General features: G+C 39.0%; 2 long non-coding RNA genes across 2 annotated transcripts in view; one reads left to right on the top strand and one right to left on the bottom strand.

Moving 5' to 3' along the window:
• The window catches only part of LOC112678658 (uncharacterized), a 97,470-nt gene extending 94,328 nt beyond the window's left edge, over positions 1–3,142 (bottom strand). Inside the window, exon 1 of the long non-coding RNA XR_007407982.1 lies at positions 3,042–3,142. This is a non-coding gene — a long non-coding RNA (uncharacterized LOC112678658). The remainder of the gene's footprint in view (positions 1–3,041) is intronic.
• Positions 3,143–3,248: 106 nt separating this feature from the next.
• On the top strand, positions 3,249–16,130 carry LOC112678702 (uncharacterized). The gene is made up of 3 exons (XR_003147775.3): positions 3,249–3,575; positions 7,830–7,932; positions 12,312–16,130. It is a non-coding gene; the product is annotated as an uncharacterized LOC112678702 (long non-coding RNA).
• Positions 16,131–18,998: the final 2,868 nt, after the last annotated feature.

Genomic DNA, 18,998 nt, shown 5'->3' on the forward strand with positions numbered 1-18,998 from the left:
GGAATCAAAATACATGCCCTTTGGCTTTAAGCTTTGCAATTCTTCAATAGCAACAAAGAAAAAAAAAGTGCAACCATAGTTAAAATTTTGAAAACAAAATTTTCTCTTCGATGCAATAAATCATAGGACAGATCAATAGGAATTGGAATGAACAAACTATTTTAAAAAACCACACAGAACATGAACTCAAAGTAGGCATTAAAGGGTGAATGACATTTAAATAAACCAAAGAAAGGAATTACCAGAGGTCAAGGTATTAGAAGGTTAAGTGCCTATGCCAAATCACAACAAATTTGGATATAGTCATGCACAAAGTCAATTCCTTAGCTCCATTCAAAACTATAAGGTCACCAGAGTAATATTACCAAAACATCCTTACCTTGGCTTTGGTGGTTCTTTATTGTCTCCATTATAAAGTTCACTTACCAGATAAGGAATCGTGGCATACCCAGCTGTTTAAAGACTACCAATTTTCATCTTTCAGCTTCCCCCAGCAAACCCTGCTCCTAGTCCAGCCTCTAACCCAAACAACCCTGTTTCCGGGAACACTCAAATAAATACCCATCAATCTCCAAATCTGATTTTCTTTCACTGCCTCTGTCGCTGCCTTTGTGTTCATCTTTATCCATCTAAAATTCCCTGCCCATCAATGTGCTGTTTAATCTCTAATGCCACGTTCAGTTACCACTTTCATTAAGTCTTTCTGAGCCTCCCTCTAATCACTTATGCTCAGATAGTAATAGGCAACTCAAGGTGGTTTCTACAACATTTCCTACAAACTGCTTCGCGGTTTCATCTCCCTTCATTTTATCTCCAATACTTAGTGTTGGGAGTGTCTGGAGGCTCAGATCTTTGACCTCCTCTCTCTATCTCACTCACTCCCTTGGTAAAATACATAGCATACTGGAAGATGAGGACAATATAATTTGCTGCCTCCATTGCCTCCAGGTCCTTACTGAAATGATGCACTATGTTAAAACTGCAATTCTAATCCTCAACCTCAACACTCCATATTCGACTTTCCTATTTATTCTTTTCTCCATAACACTCATTGCCTCCTAACATTCTACCTATATGACCTATCTATGGTTCATTATCTGCCTTGCCCATGAGAAAGTAATTTCATTTGGCCATTATACCTCAATCAAGCTAAAAAAAAAAAAAAAAAGGAAGAAAAAAAGAAGGAAAGTCTCCAAAAGGAGAGGGGTTTTTGCTTGTTTTGTTGCCTACCGTATCCCTAGCATTAAAACATTGCCTGCATAAACCTACACCTAAACCAACCCTTACCCCTAACCTTAACACTACTCCTACCATTACCCCATCCATGCGCCTAACCTTACCCTATGCTACTCCTCAACCTACCTCTACACCTACCCCTACCCCTAATCCTAGTCTTGCCCATAACTCTACATCTACTCCTAACCCTATTCATACCCCTAACTCTAGCCATGACTCTACACAGTTACCCCTATATTTATACTTACCCCTACCTCTAACCAAACCCTACCCTAACCCTAACCCTACATCGACCCCTTCCCCTACCCCTAAAACTAACCCTACCCCTAACACTAACCCTACCCCTAATCCAACAGCAATGCCTAATCCGGCTCCTACTCCTACCTATCCTTACCCCTACCACTGCACCTAACCCTACCCTCTCTCTACCCCTACACCACCCTAATCCTATTCCTAAACCTGCAACTAACCCAACCCTTCCCCCTAACCCTACTCCTAACTCTAACCATACCCCTTACCCTACAACTAAACCTACAACTGTCCTTTCCCCTACCCCTTAAATCTTTTTTTTTCTAAAGATTTATTTATTTATTCATTGATAGACACAGAGAGAGAGAGAGAGAGAGAGAGGCAGAGACACAGGCAGAGGGATAAACAGGCTCCATGCAGGGAGCCGGACGTGGGACTCGATCCTGGAACTCCAGGATCATGCCCTGGGCCAAAGGCAGGCGCCAAACCGCTGCGCCACCCAGGGATCCCCCCCTACCCCTACCTCTAACCCTACTACTACCCCTACCCCTACTGCTATGCCTAATCCAGCTCCTGCTCCATTCCCTGACCTTACCACTACACTCATGTCTACCTAACCCTAGACCCTACCCTAACCCACTAAATCTTCCCCTACCACTAACCTTACCAATACACCTCACCCTACTCTTACCCCTAATCCTATGCCTAACCTTATCACTAACCCTAACCATACCTCTAAACCTAGTCCTGCCAACACTAACCCTAAATCTTCCCCTGCCGCTAACCCAACACCTAAACCTCCCTTACCCATACTCCTTCCTCAACCATAATCCTACCCATCCCTACCTCTACCCGTACCTTATCCCCACCCAACCCCTACCCGCACCCCAAATCCTACTCCCCAAAAAATAAAAAATAATAATAAAACATTGCCTGGCACATAGAAAATACTCAATAATTTTACATCGCACAGCACGTTTGCTATATAAGCCAATTCCTAATGAGACACAACAGGAAAGTACATATGTCACTCTCACCCACATTGCACTTTCCCGGATCCTCATATTCTTGACTTCGATGTTTTCTCAGGACAGGAAACCAAAAATGTTATTTCTGTATTTCGGTGGGTGACTTTTGATAGTCTCCATGCGGTCAACCCGCAGGTGAAGGAAATTCTCTCCTTACCCAACTGACTCATTACCCCCGTAAGGCAAAGAAGGATGTGATTCAAGGTCCTCCAGCGTGGCCGGCAGCCACACTCCGCCTGCAGGGTGACCGCTCCAAACCCCGCAGACCGAGGCCAGAGGAGGGACAGCACAGCCAGACACCCGGTGGGGTTCGTGGTGAGTCAGAGTTGGCCTAAGGACCAGCAGCTACGGCGGGGATGGTCGGCTGCGGGGACCAGAGCATCCATCGGCTTTCCTGAGAGCCTGATGGGGCCGGCACCGGGCCACACTGGGCCCCCTCACCGTGAGCTGCGGCTGTTGGGCCGGCGACCACGCACAGCGAACCAGCCAGGCTTCCCCTTTCAGGCCTCCCCGTGACAGAGACGCTACCTGACGCAGCAGCAGCAGCAGCAGCAGCAGCAGCAGCAGCAGCAGCAGCAGCAGCACCGAGGCGCAGCCCTCCACCTGCCCACCTCCGGGAGCCCGCGCTCCCCGGCCCAGCGGAAGGAGCAGAACCGAGCATGCGCAGCTCCGCCTCCCTCAGCTCCACCAATAGAAACAAGTCCTTCCGGGCGGGTAGAGATACCGGAAGTGCCGAGAGAAAAGACGTCCCACGCGGGGACTTCGAGGACAAAGCCTAGGAGGGTTCCTCCCAACAGGGATCCTCAGCCTCACGTCTCCTAACATCCTTGGCTGCTTTTACAGACGCTGTTTGGAAGCGGGTCGGGCCCCCTGGACTCAGCTTTGGGAGCGCGGTACCGGGCACTGCGGAGGCCTCCGGGTTCCACGCTGGGCGACATTTCATTTCAGGGTGAAGGGATACAGGATGCTCTCCTTTCTCACCTGGCCCTTAGGGTACCACAGACCTTTGGACACCTTTAGGCACCAACGTACGATCAATGGACCCTTCTCATTGGAAATAAGGTAACCCCCAAGATTCAAAACGTACCTGTTAATTATCCTATTTATCACAGTGATGTATGAAGAGTTTAAAGTTTTAAAATAAGAACGGCTCCTTGCCTCTAACCAAGCCTGAGCACCCCCCCCCCCAAGACAGTCACTTTCAACACGATGGCTCTATTTTTTTTTTTTTTCCTGGCACTTAACTTCATGTTGAAAAGTGTACCTAATGTGTCATGCCTTGATTTTTCAATTAAAACATGAGTTCTTAACTTCCTCGTCTATGAAGATGTTAGCAGTCTTGCCCTGCTTTCTCCTTCCCCATCGCACAAAACCAAACATGTCATAACTTTTGATTATGTCAGTATGTGTAATCTACATTAATGTTTTTGGCAGACCACGTACTAGTACATTTATTATTATTATTATTAAATGTATTCATTCATGAGAGACACACAGAGAGAGAGGCAGAGACACAGGCAGAGGGAGAAGCAGGCTCCATGCAGGGAGCCCCACATGGGACTCGATCCCGGGACTCAGGGGTCACGACCTGGGCCCAAGGCAGGTGCTCAACTGCTGAGCCCCCCAGGCATCCCTATTACATTTTTTTAAAGCAAATTCCATTTTCTTATAGCGTGTGCATAAACTTTATAAACAAACAAAAAACAAATTTCATTTTCCCCTAGAGGTAACAATCCTTTTTTAAAAACCAATTTTATCTTTATTGTCCATTGCTAATTTTTCGCACAGCTTCCAACAGCTCTTGTCTCGCTTTTCCACATTACTTGGACCTCTTTTTCAAGGTATCTATCTGTTGTTTGCTTTTCCTGAAGTCGCTCTGACCTCCCTTATCGTGTTGCTCTCCAGGCTCGCTGCACACCTTGCATCCTGGCACTTGCCTGGGCCGTCATCTGGGGAACTGCTTTCAGTTTTCTGTAGTGTTAGATCTGTTTCCAGATTCCGTGTCTTCCTCTTTTTCTTGAATTAACTACTCATTTTAGAGTAACTACCTAAAAATTTGGAAATGGGAAGGAAACGTTTTTAGACCTTACTTGCTTGAAAGTGATACCGTATCGTTCTCTCAAGTTCTTTGTAATTTGTGAATAGAGTATGAGGGTTGGAAATCATTTTCATCACGGTTTTTAAGATATTCTTGGCTTCAGATGACTGTTGAAAAATCTGATGTTTTTCTTAGTTCTAATTATTTTTATGTTTGTTTTCTTTTGTTGAGAATTTTAGAATTCTTTCATTATCCTGGTTTGGGTCTATCTTGTTACTTTTTTCTTCTTGTTTTAATTAATTATCCAAGTCTCTTGAAATGCATTTTCTTTCTTTCCTTCTTCCTTTCTTACTTTGTTTCTTCCTTCCTTTCTTTTTCTTTTTCTTTTTCTTTTTCTTTTTTTTTTTTCTTTTTCTTTCCTTTTCTTTTTCTTTTTTTCTTTTTTTTTTTTTTAAGAGATAGACAAAGTGAACATGGCTGGGAGCCAAGGCAGAGGGAAAAAGAATCCCAGGCAGGCTCCACACTCAGCACAGCACCTCATGCAGGACTTGATCTCACAACTCTGAGATCATGACCTTAGCCGAAATCAAGAGTCATACACTTAACCAACTGAGCCACCCAAGCTTCCCTCAAAAAGGCACTTTCAATGTGGAGATTCATAGCCTTCAGTAATGGAAATTGTCTTCCATTATTTCGTTAGGAAATTTTCTTCCCATTTTCTCTATACTATCCTTCTGGATCATCTTTTAAACATAAAATTAGTGGATCAATCCTTGATTTTTCTTATCTTTTCCCTCCTTTTATCCTTTTATTCTGTTTTCTGTTTCCTTGATTTTATCTCCCAATCAGTGTAGTGAATTTTTTTCTAATTTCAAATACCATGTTTTTATTTTCTAAGATGTCATCCTTAATGTCCAATCATTTAATTATTTTAGCATGTAGTTCTTATTTTATAACAATAGCATCATTTTGTCTCTCTGAGGGTGTTTTGAAAGTTTTTGTCTAATTTCTGGGTTGCTTCTATTTTTGTCAAGTTCTTTTTCTCTGTTTTGCTATCTTTCTTGCTGGAGGAATTCCCCAATTGACAGGGAATCCTTGATGGCCCATTCATATGTGAAGGTGATGTACATTAAGGATTATTGGAAACTCCATGAGATGGCAAAGCTTGTTGAGAATATGCACCTCACCATGGGCTTTGGGTGGCTAGCTAGCTTTTTGCTAGGTTGTACAAAAATGTCAATGTGTATGGTTATTGTCTCTGTGGCTCTTTAATTTCCTCACAGAAATGTCCTAACAATTCTTGCCTCAGGGAGGAGGTGACTGCTGATTTTCTGGGATTTGAGCAGGGGAGGGAGGGAGGGAGGGAGGGATGTGTTCTCATCATTCACAGTACACACTTTCACCTAATCTATTCTGCTTTGAGTTAGCCAGTTTACCCACATCTATCTTTGTGCCTGACAATCACAAGTCTAGAGTCCTGTGGTTAAATCTTCTGAAACCAAATTTTTCACTTCCTCCGGAGGTGACAAAAGCATGGGCACCCACTGCACGGAGCAAGCATGGGTACTTAGCAGACTGTCTAATCCTACTTTGGATCTTAAACCAATTCATTCATTTTTAGTCTTCATCTTACCCCTCATCATTCAGGCTGTGTAACAAAATACCATAGACTGTGGCTTATAAACAGCAGAAGTGTATTGCCCACAGTTCTGGAGGCTGTGTACCTGCATGAGTTCAGAGGCAGGGTGCCAGCATAGTGGGATTCCAGTGAGAGCCTGCTTCCAGGTTGCACGTTACAGACTTCTCAGTGTATCCATGTGGTGGAAGAGACCCAGGAACTGTCTGGGGCTTTTTTCATAAGGGCACGAATCCCATTCATTAGAGTTTCACCCCCATGACCTGATCACCTCCCAAAGGCCCTACCTCCTGATACCATGACCTTGGGGGTTAGGATTTCAACACATGAATCTGGGGAGTGGGAACACAGATATGCAGACCATAATACCCCTCCTTTTGATTAAATGTAACCTCTACTTCCTGAGCCTTTCCACAGTTTCTGAAGCAGGAATACCTTAAGAAACATTTAATAGTGTAGGGGAGGATGAATCTTAAAAGCAAGCAGAGAGAGGTAACAAAGTGCCAACCTATTCATTTGTCAAACCATGGAAAAACTCAGGCAATGTTTCTTCCATCTACATGTATATCTCCCCAATTTTTATCTTTCTAGTCCACTGCTATCTTTTCTCCCACTCTCATTATTTTATATTGTATAAACCAGTACCTTTTTTTATTCCTTCCTATAATTTTGCTGGAAATTTGGGAGAAAGCAGAGAGATGAACACATTTGTTCCATCAGCCATGTTTACCTGATAGGTTTCAGTGAATTTTAAAGTACATATATGATACTAGTCCTCTGGGAGTATATCAAGCAGTAAAGGATTTGGTTTCTGCCCTGGAAATTTTAAGAATTCAATTGCACTTTGAGGTAATAGCTCAGGAGTAGCCACAAGGTAGTGAAAACTAATGATATAGACAAGAAGTAAGACAGTCATTTAGATGAAGGATTGAGTGATATGTTACCTTGACCTTGATAAACAGAATACCGTTCTTCTAGGTATTTAAGAAGACAGGAGATTAGTCCCAGGCCAAGAGAACTCAAGAAATACAGGTCTGAAAGATTGCACCAAGTTGTGATGGAATAAGAACTCCAAATTCCAGTACATGTTTTACATTCATGGTTAAAGTCTATTTGCTCTATTGATCTATCCCTAAAGTTCCTTCTTCTACTCATCAGCATACATAACTCCTGAAATGCTCTACTTGATTTGCTATAATATCGTAGTTTAAATTTTCCATGCATACAGCACCTGAAATTATAATAATTTTAGCTTGTCCCTACCTAGCATTCATATTGAAATATTCTTTTAACACTCATTCAGCCTTATACTCTCTAATATTTTCCTTAATCTTCTAACTACAAAATAAAGTAGGTAATAGGTATATTTCTGATGGCTTTCTCCCCATTCTCCCAAAGTCCCAATAAGAATCACATAAACCCACTGAATTGGTATATATGGGTAGATATGTTTCCTTAAACCAAGAAAGGGATGCTTGTAGTTGTATTTGAAGAGAAAAAAAAAAAAAAAGCCAGGAGTGTCTATTTTTTTTATTTTACAAAATAAAAACATGAACAATCTTTGTCATAGGTTCAAATTTTGAAGCTTTAGGACTTTGCAAAAACTTCCAGGATTTCAATCACAGATTTCTAATACTTACAGCCCTGCCAAGTTAAACAGCAACAGTTGTGAGATTTATCGGCAGAACACGTGGCTAATGACCTTTAAGACAACTTGTCTCATATGTCAACTAGAAAAGAAAAACGTGAGCTATAACTTTTGAGATTAGTTGCTTTTCTTATTTTTGCCCATTTATGTAACTTAATATCTGGTATAATAGATGTAACATAAGTGCATGGAGGTGTTTTTAAGGACAATTTTTCTCTAAAAAAATGTCATTTTGTAACTAATTATTAAGAAAATCCGAGTTTTTGGCATTTTAATCTAAAATATGTCAGTGTTCTCAAAGTAATTGGTTTGAATTTTTCTACAAATGTGTATATTGGCTTATGTTAATCTTGGCTGAACAAACTGTTACCGTGAGATTGCGTTTAAAACAACTGGTGGGATTTGTGGAAAATTTCAACCACTAATAATTTGCCTTCATATTACACATTTCTTCAAGCAGCTTAAAGGAGTTTATAAGACATTTGTTTTTATTATAAATGTCTTATAATATCTTACAAATGCCAGACATTGCTTTTATTACAAAGAATTTTTAATCTTCCCATAAGAAATGATTACAATAAAATGTTACAGATAAAAGCTGAAATACATATGGAGATTTTATTCACCAGTAAGAAGGCTTTGTTGGAAAACAGCTAGCAACAGTACTTATTTTAAGTTCTGTGTTTATGATCCGTGGTTATCACCAAAAGTAGGCTAACGTCTAGGTTAACAGTCAACAGCATGAAAACAGAAAGGGTTCTGGTTCTCTAGGGTGTTTACTTCCAGGCTTTAGTTACACAGGCCTGAGATTAAATACTGATCTACTACCTCTAAGCTGTTTTACCTGAGACAAATTGCTTTGCTTCTTCGTTTGTTGAAGTAAAGGTACCAGATCATGGCAAATAATAAATGGAGATTATAATTAACTTATATAAGAGAAGTAGCAGTTAATGAGTCAGGAATTTGCCTGTCTTGAAGGAGATGCATCTAGGTAAAGAGAAATTTTGACAGACTTCTTCAGGAGAAATCTAGACAGATTTTTGTAATTTTGCCTGAAAGCTTATTTTGTTTTCTTTTATTCTGTAAATTAAAAAAAAAAAGTGGGGGATGCCTGGGGGCTCAGCAGTTGAGTGTCTTGCCTTTGGTTCAGGGTGTGGCCCCGAAGTTCCCGGATTAAGAGAGAAAGAGAAAGAGGCAGAGACACAGACATAGGTAGAGGAAGAAGCAGACTCCATGCAGAGAGCCCGACATGGGACTTGATCCCGGGTCTCCAGGATCCGGCCCTGGTCTGAAGGTGGTATTAAACCGCTGAGCCACCCGGGCTGCCCCCATCAGAGATTTTAAATCTAAGTGGCTATTTAGACATCAAGACAAGAAATATTACCACAGGTATAGATGGACGTTTCATAGTTTAAAATGAATCAACCTACTAAAAATACATAACAGGCATTAATATGTATGCACCTATTAACAAAGTTTCAAAATATACAAAGCAAAAACTAAAAGCATGAAATAGAGTGTTGGATTCTAAAATTCCTCCAAGCCATTGATAGAACAACTAGATGGAAAAAAAAAGTATGAGGAAGATTTGAATAGTAGTTACCTACTTAAACTAATTGATTTTATAAAACACTACATCCAATAAAGGTAGAATATACATTCTTTACAAATACACATGAAAAGTTCACCAAGGCAGCGCATATGCTGGATCTGTAGCCTGCCTCACTCTTCAAGGATGCTGGCAGAGCACATAACACTCGGATCAGAGGTAAAGGACCTTATTATTCATGGCAATAATTATAGCCAGATTATCAGCATTAGTGTCAGTTCACTGAGCAGGAGTTCCCACAGGATGACGTAAAAAGCGTCAGATGATAACTGAACACACAGGAGAGGAATCCCGAGTTGAGGGAACAGAAATATTTTTACATTAGACAGTGAGCCTGCCTGACCTTTGCCTAGGAAGGAAACATTATCTTTATTATACTTATTATAGTAGACAATAAACAAGCCTACCTTTTATTCTGAAGGGGGACACTATCTCTGATTTTCAAGACTATTTGCTATATAAATATCTTTGAAAAAATAATCTAGAACAAGGGCCATCAGTATGTCTGATAACAAGACATGCAGATTTGCAAAAATCCAGAGATGTGTTTTTTAAAGGTAGTATTGGTATAGAGAAAGGCAAATAAATTAATGTCATGGGATAGAACATCCATAAAGAGATACACACATTTGAGCAACTGCTTTCCATAAAGGTGTGAGAACAATTCAGTGAGGGCAGGAGGGTCTTTCAACAGATGGTGCCAAAAAAATCTGGATAACTATATGAAAAAAATAAATAAGCCTTTTCCCCTACTTCACACAATATACAGTGACTAATTGGAGGTGCATTTTTGACCTGAATATAAAAGCAAGACTTCCAGTGAAAATATATGAGAAATTCTTCATGACTATGGAGTAGGCAAAGATTTCTCAGGAGATAGAAAGTACTAGCCATACAAGAAATTTTGGTAATTGGACTTATAATTAAATACTTCTATTCATCAAAAGATGCTAAAATAATGATTAAGCAAAACATAGATTGAGAGAAAATTTTGCAACAAATATATGTAATAAAGGACTTGTATGAACAGAAAAGTTAGATTGTACACAGATAAGGAATTTTTAGGGTGGTACCTTGGAAGGGCAAGGGGCAAGGGAGAAGAGAATACTGCATGAATGTTTGAAGTCTTGGGTCAGCAGGTGTAGACTGGGTAGGAGAAAAAAGTAAAAAAGTGGACTTTGTATATTGGAAGACAGGAAGTTATTGAACTATATTTACGAAAGCAAATACAGATGCAAGCAAAGAAAAAGTAGAGGAAAAGGAGACAATAACAGAAAGAACCTACCTTTGAATTTAAGATCTCAGATGTAGAACAGATCTGGAAAATAGTGAGATAGATCCAATACCAAGGCACAAGTCAGCCTCTGACAATGGGCTGCTGAAAAGTAGCAAAGTAATAATGGGGTAGGAATATTGAATGGATGATGTCAAGCAGTGAGAAAGAAAAGAAGCCAATGAGCCAGGTGTCAAAGCTTTCCATGATTATGAAATAATCAGAAATTCAGTAGTTGAGGATTACGAGGAGAGTGAGGGTAACTAGTTTAAAGTGACATGATATGGACACTTATTAAATACTGTGCATAGTTAGGCATTCATTTTCATATTCAATTTTCACAACATCCCTAAGATAGTAGACCTCACCCTCATTCACAGATGATTAAAACCATTCACTGATGATTAAACTAAAATTCATAAATAAATAAATAAGTAAGTAAATAAATAAATAAAACCTGAAATTCCTGGAAGATAAGTAATTTATCTCAGGTTATAGAACTTGTGAATGGCAGGGCTGGATTCAAAAAAATTTAAAACAATTTCAAAAAAGAAATTAGAGTGGGACCATAGTACCTACCACTGAGAGAGCTCAGAAAACATCTTTTAGCCTCAAAGAAGAGCAAAGAATTGGTTGAGTCGGTTGATGAATTATTCTTTAAAGATCTTGGGTGTGTGAAGGAGGTTTTTGTGATTCTTAGGGAATAAAACAGACCACTTAAGTAGTTACTACTCCAAACGTAAATTGAAATTTTTAGATAATTGGGTCTGTTATTTATAGATTTTTTTAAAAAATTCTTTTCCCTTTGTCTTCAAGCTCATAGTTCTTACTTCTTACAGTAGCCAATAGAGAACTGAATAGAGAAGCAACTCCCTTTTCTCCTAATGTGATTCTTTTAACCTTGAAGATGGCCATAAACCTGGTAGCCAAGCTTATTAAAATCATAGGCTATATAAAACTTAATAAAATTATATGCTGCATAAGAGCAAATTGGTTTTGAGGGAGGATCTGGGAGGCCTTTACATATGAGGAGCAAGAGCTTTTGTTCATGTGATCTATTTTGGTTTTATTTTTGGTTTCAAGCTATGTTCTGCTTAGTGAGGGAGTGAGGTTGCTGGTTAACTAAATTCCAGATAGGGAGGCTGTTACTGTATTTAAGCAGTACAATAAAACTACTAAATATATTTTATTTAAACATTATTTAACTAACCTTTAGTAAATTGTAAACAAATGATATTACACCAACCTTTTTCAATTCTGATGCCTACCTTTTGGTCTATATATTTATTCATCATTTAGAAGGTAAAGTAAAGATATTTTTAGTGGTTCAAAATCTAAATATAAATTCAAACAAAATGAGTTTCTTTAGGGCAACTACTAACAGTATCATTAGATCTTTAAGCTGAACTTGGAGCTATTTTTTACACTGGATTGAAGATGGTAGTATCATAATTTATAAGGAGAGAATAGACTCAGAACAAGACCTAAGAAGAATCAGAAGAGATATATAAAACTTTAGGTCCATGTATCTTGTGGTAATTTCTGAGAAACCTAACTACATTCTAATTTTCTATTCTCTTTCTCCATAACACAGACTATAGTTAGACTGTTTTAAGCTACATAATGAAAAGTCCACTGGTCTAAACCAACGTCTTTGAGGAAGCTTCTAGGAGACATATTTCTGTAACGTTTGGATTTTATATAATGGACATATATAACTCGTGCTCAGAAAGGAAAAAAAAGAAAGGATGATAAAAATGCAAAAAAAAAAAAAAAAGAAAAACTGTAAACAGAATTTGCTAGACATTCAAATTACCCTGGAATAAAATTAAAGTTGTACTAATTCAGAAAGAATGTAACGAATTCTTGAAGCAAACTGTCTTTGTCACAAGGGGTAGCTCTAAACTATTGTGTGGGCCCCAGCAAACCAATTCAAGTGCCTGCTACATTCTTCTACAAATTAAAATACCTTAAAAAGAAAATCCAGGACTATCCTGAAAAAACAAAAATGACATAAGGAAGACCATCCTTGCCCTGAGGAGGACATGAAAAAGACAGAACATATAATCCCAGCAACTATTGTTCTGTGAAAGCTTGTATCTGAAGATAGGAGGACAGAGAGAAGAAATGCCATGGGCTTTTCTTTATTTCTTTTATCCTTCTGACCATTCCCTGGAAAATGAATGTGTCATCAGATTTGTACACCGAAGCTCTACCATAGGTAGCAATTGCTTTTATTTTGGGGACCATCACCACCTACAAACAAAAGAAATGTTATAACTGCAATGCTATCTTTTTTCCAGCTCCTCCAGAATTTGAAGGAAATTAAGATAAGATTAAGGCATTTTTTTTCTACTCTTCATATTACAGGCCTATGTTATAATTTATAAACAAACCAAATTATTGCTTTCTTTTAACTCATTATTTAGGTAGAAAACTGTTGTTTGAGGTGGTTGTTGCCTTTTTTAAGAAAAATTGCTTCTGTACACTTTCGAGGTAATCTTGAATTCTAAGTTTGATTCAGTCATCAACATATTATCAGTTGAAATTCTGAGGAACAATATGAGTAAATGTTACTTTTTTTTCTCTTTTGAGCATATGTTGTATTTAAATTTGAAGTTGAAATCTTGGGCAATTCATATATGAAGTGATGGAAATTATATTGTAATCAACATATTTGAGTCTGTGTTTCCTAACTATGCAGTTATGTTCACATACAGAATATAAAGTAGAGGGCCTTCTGAGAAGTAAATTTAACCTTGAAAAATAAATTATCTCTTCAACTTTCTATAGCCTCTTGTGAACGTTTACAGACTTCATAGAAGAATTGCTAGAGAATGTGCTGGAGAACCTAGGGAGATACTGTTTTTAAAAAATAACCTTAACATTTAACATCATCGATGTTATAATGATTTTTTTTAGCCAAAGTTTCATAAAGCCAAATTACCCATACATGTTTTCCAGCATGTAATATTTGAAAAAAAATTATCCCACTGAAAACAATGATAAATGAATTTTCCTCTAATTTACCTTGGCTCTAGCCACTGAGCCTGGCTGCACTAGCATGAACATTGGTGCAAGGACCAAGAAGAGGTGGATACAAAAGCAAATCGGAACAACCAAAGCAATGAGCAAGAGTAGGCACGGGACTCCCAGAATTAGATTCTTCCCTTCACAAATAACCACTCCAAAGTTTGATTTTGAATTATAGAATATCACAGGTTATGGTAAAACTAAGGACCAAAGAAATGAGTGCAGCAGAATGACTACTTAATGGCTCCCACCCTGCACCTCCCAGTCATCTTGTCACCACTTAGGCCATTCTTGGGAAGGCTCTCACTGCTCTCTGGTTGCCAATAGTGAGAGCCACTCATTCTGCTCAGATCAAAACAGAATCTGGGTGTAAGGCAGGAAAGATTGAAAAGATGTACCATCAAGTACCTGCTTTCCCAACCCTTGTATAACCCACAACCCATGTTGGAGCTTCATTGTTACCTTACCTCAGAGCACGTCTCCTTCTTCTTCCAATGATGAGTTTGTGCTTCAGGTGAGGCCTGCAGGGCCAGGGAGGCGGGTTGGCTTTTCTCGGTGCTCCTGTTCCACCCTCAGTTTTCGTCAGTCCTTGCATGCCTGTGCCTCAAAGAGAAATGCTCTCTCCAAGCTCTTTCTTGCCTCTGTTGGCAGTAGACCGTTATTGCTTATTATTTGATGCTAGGCTCCTGCCAGGGACTGGAGGTGGTTCTCAATTCTCCTAATCCAGCCCCACAAGGGTCCAGCAGTCTGTGCGCCTGGGCCTTCAGGATGGGCCCTTTCCCTGTTCCTGCCTCTATCCTCATGGCAACCGGACCTCTCCTTATTTCTGAGGTGTAAGAGTAGGTCTCTCTGGTCTTCTGCCCTGACCATCTTTCTTGTGAGCATCCAGGGTAAGCCCATGGAAAAGAGTTTGCAAATCGTTGTGAACTTCCTTGTGAATCAGGCTCTCAGTTATTCTAAAGTGATATCCTAGCCCACACTTGGCCCATAGGAATTTGTTGACATTTTAACTGATTTCTCACCACCTGCTTACATGAAAGCCACCACTTCCTCCCAGGCTTTACTAAAGGTGAGTTTGTGTGTCCTGTTCCTCAGAAGGATTTGTCGCTGTTTGAGGTTCAGTTCCCTTAGCTGCCATGCAACTTCAGTTCTCTGAAGTTTAAACTTAAGAAAAGATATGCTTTTTAGGACTATCTGGATTATTCCTGCTGTTAGTATGGAGGGTGATAATTTTTATGGCTTTTTATGTTCTAAACAAAAGTGGAAACTCTGGTTTCTCATTATTGTTTAAAACAAAGAATTCTTAAAACTTCTTTAAATTTTTAAAACATAGTAATAGTAATAGAAAAGAAAATGAGGGCAAATGTCTTTGCCTACAGCAGTCCCTCTGGCTTTATCCTCCAAGGGTAAGGGGAAAAAAGATTATTGTCTTAGGCCAGAGATGTGGCTAGTGAGCTAGGAGAGAAGGGTATAGGAAATGCTCCCTAAAGTTTCTCATACTCAGGACTGCAGAACTCAGGGTCCTGATCACTCAGTGTTATGGTCTGAATGTTTATGTCCTCCATAGTTCATGTGTTGAAGCTCTAACTTTAATAGGATGGTATTTAAAAATGGATCCTTGGGAAGTAATTAGCGTTAGATGAGGTTTTAAAGATAGGGCTCTCAAGATGGGATTAGCACCTTTATAAGAAGAGATCTCAGAGTGCTCGCTCCCCTCACTTCAAGCACACAAAAAAAGAGGTCCTATGAGCGCACAGCAAGATGGCAACACCTACCTACAAAGCAAGAGAAAAGGCTTCAGAATGAAACCAACCCTTGCCAGCACCTCAATCTTAGATTTACCAGCCCCAAACTGTGAGAAATAAATGTCTGTTGTTTAAACTACATAGTCTGCAGTTTTTTGTTATAACATCCTGAGCTGACTCACCCAGTACTGAGCATTCAAGAATCATCTGAGAGAAGTTCCAGTGAAAACTGTTATGGCTTGGCACTGGAGTTTGAGAATCTCTAATCTAGAGAGGTTTTCATTATGGAGTGGCTTTTTGCATAACACCAACATAGTCTTACGTGGGTTAACCAAACCATCTGAAAAGGATGGACCTGTATGATTTGAAAATCCAAAGTCACTCCTATGGAATGGTCAACAAAGAGAGCAGCAATGTCTTCAAAAGGCTCTAATTGGGGCACCTGGGTGGCACAATGTTTGAGCGTCTGCCTTTGGCTCAGGGCATGATCCCGGGGTCCTGGGATAGTCTCACATTGGGCTCCCCACAGGGAGCCTGCTTCTCCCTCTGCCTGTGTCTCTGACTTTCTCTGTGTATCTCTCATTAATAAATAAATAGTCTTTTTTTTTAAGGCTCTGATTAGAATTGCACTTACTTTCCCAGATAGAGTACCTTAGTAGGGACTTCTTTTTCTTGTGTTTCTCCTTTGCATATCTGAAATCCTTTTTTGTAAAATTAATTCATTTGTTCATTTAACACAGGCTTTGTTTTGTTTTGTTTTGTGTTTTGTTTGTTTGTTTTTTAGAGAGGGAGAGAAGAGGGCAGGGGAAGGAACCAAGGGAAAGAGAGATAATCTTAAGCAGGCTCCACACACAGAATGAAGCCCAATGTGGGGCTCAGTCTCCCAACAGTCTCCCAACCCTGAGACCATGACCCGAGATGAAATCAAGAATTGGATGTTCAACCAACTAAGTCTCCCAGGTGCCCCTCATTTAACAAATTTTTGTCGAATGCTTACAACATGCCAGGCACTGTCCTGAGATGTTGGAGTATATCAGAACATGAAATGGACAAAGATACCACCTATAGAGTAGGGTTTTCATTCTAGTAACGGGAGTCAAAAGTAAACATTTGTGATGAATAAGTACATGAAATAGAATGAAGAAAGTTGTAGATGTTGCAGGAAAAAAAGTAATTGTGGAATTAGAAGTGGTGGGGTGGTAATTTATGATTTTCAGCAGCATAGTCAATGTAGACTCCAGTGTAAAGGAGACACTTAAGCAAAGATTTGGAGGAGGTAAGGGAGTGAACCACACAGATAACTGGCAGAGGGAACAGCGGGCAGAAAAGCCCTGGGTGGGAACCAAGCTCAGTGTGCTCCAAGAACAGTACAAAGGCCAGCAAAGGGGAGACAGTACCAGTGGATGTTATAAAGGCAAGGGACAGAGGTGGCAGGTCATAAGTAAAAATAGCAAGGTTTATCTAGACATATTTCTAATCTCCACAGGAATCCCCCTTCTGTTGGTGAATGATCCTTCTCTTTTTGTATCTGTTTTTTTAAATAAAGATCCTTATAATGCCCCTACCGAGAGTCACCAGACAGAGATTGGGAAGAGACAGGCAATAATTCCATCCCAGATTAGTAATCTAGCAATTAATAGAACAAATGTTACCACATAATTAAAGCAGCTTGTAATATAGAAACCTTGAAATCAAAGCCAGTGATCGAGCTGCTAACTGTATAAAAATACATTAAGATCATAAACAAATAAAGAAAATCGATGATCAATAAGCAAAATGATAAAAAAAGAATATTCAATCTTATTAGTAATCCCCAAGATGGAATTTTCTATCAACATAGATTATTTCTATATAACCTAGTTTGATCATATAAGTTTTATACCATTACCTACTGCTGTCAGAGGTAGGGAAACTGAGATTCTCCAATCATATAATGGGAAATTTACATAGGTTACAACTTCACTGAAGGACAGTTTGGCAGCACATTGGCTGCTCCTTTAACTGGTCTCCTAATCAGTTTTCTGGATTAACCAGCACTCTCCATTCTCTCTACAAAGTACATTGACTAGTGCCTTCTGCATACTGAATGCTTGAGCTTGGAGGGAGGGGCATCTCCTCTCAAATTCACCTAAGCACTGCTACTTTTTCAATGTTTAATATTTGGTTTAAAATCAAAGGGGTTTATCACCATGAGTTATATTTTTCCTAAATTTATGTCAGTTCTATTAATTATTATAATTAGTTAATTAAATTATATAATCTGATTAGAAAGTTACTTGTTTTTTCAATGGAAACCAAGTGATTTGCAAAGACTCAATGAATGTAACTTTTTAAAATATAAAAACTGCCATCAAATTAGATGTGAGTCAGATGCAAAAGAAAATTGTAAAAACCTTGAAGAACTACTTTCCAAGTGCTTCAATTCTCTCTCCATTTTAAGCAAAATGAAACTAGAATCGTGATTTATTCCTTCTAGTTGTAATTTATGAAAGAAAAATGATTCAGAACTCCAAGAATGTACTAAAGAACAGAAAACAAAACAAGCAAACAAAACTTCGGCCCAACATTAAAATATTAACAAGGGAAGGTACAAAAAGTAAAAAAAGGAAGTTGGGAGACATATATGTATCATTTTGAAAGACTACCTGCTTTAAACAATTGCTTTGAACTAGCCTATTACTTATATCAGCCAAAAGGGCTTCCAAAGTATATGTCAAAAATCGTAAACCCGTGTATATAGTCACATTACCAATCTAATAATGAGAAAACATCAGACAAATATTAACTGGGGAATGTCTATAAAATCCCTAACTGGTACTCTTCAAAAGTGTCAAGGTCATGAGAAACAATTTGAAGAAGATTAAGGAGACATGATAACTAATTGAAACATAATTTCATGGATTGGAATCTGGAACACAAAAAAGACATTAATGCTGTAGCTCAATTTAATATTTACAGTGCAAACTTAGTAAATGTACCATGGTTCTTTCTATAAGATGGTAGCATCAGAGGAAGCTGGTGGAAGGGTATACAAGAACTTTCTGTCAACTCTTCTGTAAATCTAAAATTATTCAAAATTTTTAAAAAAAATTTAAGTGTATGGGTAAAATATCCTTTACCCAGCTCCAGAAATTCTGCTGATAATTTATTCTAAGGAAATAATATAAGATGTATGCAAAGATTTAGCCATAAGATATTAATAGGAAATAAACATACATAATAGGTGATTGGTTAAATGTAAGTAATCATTACCATCCGTAGGATGTCTTCCAGTTACTAAAATGATATTTTACAAGTATTTTCAGTGATACGGTGTAGGAGTGCTGACAGTACTGACTTCATCTTTGGCCCTCTGTCTTATTCATGTTCGCTCTAACCTCTCTCGGGGCTATGTGTTCCAGGTTCCTTGGAGAATAGTACATACCTTAGAAATGCCCGCCGAGGACAGGATTGAGGGGGCAGCGGGGGCTTGTTCTGGCCTCCCATGAATGTTAGAGATAACA

This window comes from Canis lupus, chromosome 33, assembly GCF_003254725.2.
Source record: "Canis lupus dingo isolate Sandy chromosome 33, ASM325472v2, whole genome shotgun sequence".
Classification (NCBI taxonomy): Eukaryota; Metazoa; Chordata; class Mammalia; order Carnivora; family Canidae; genus Canis; species Canis lupus.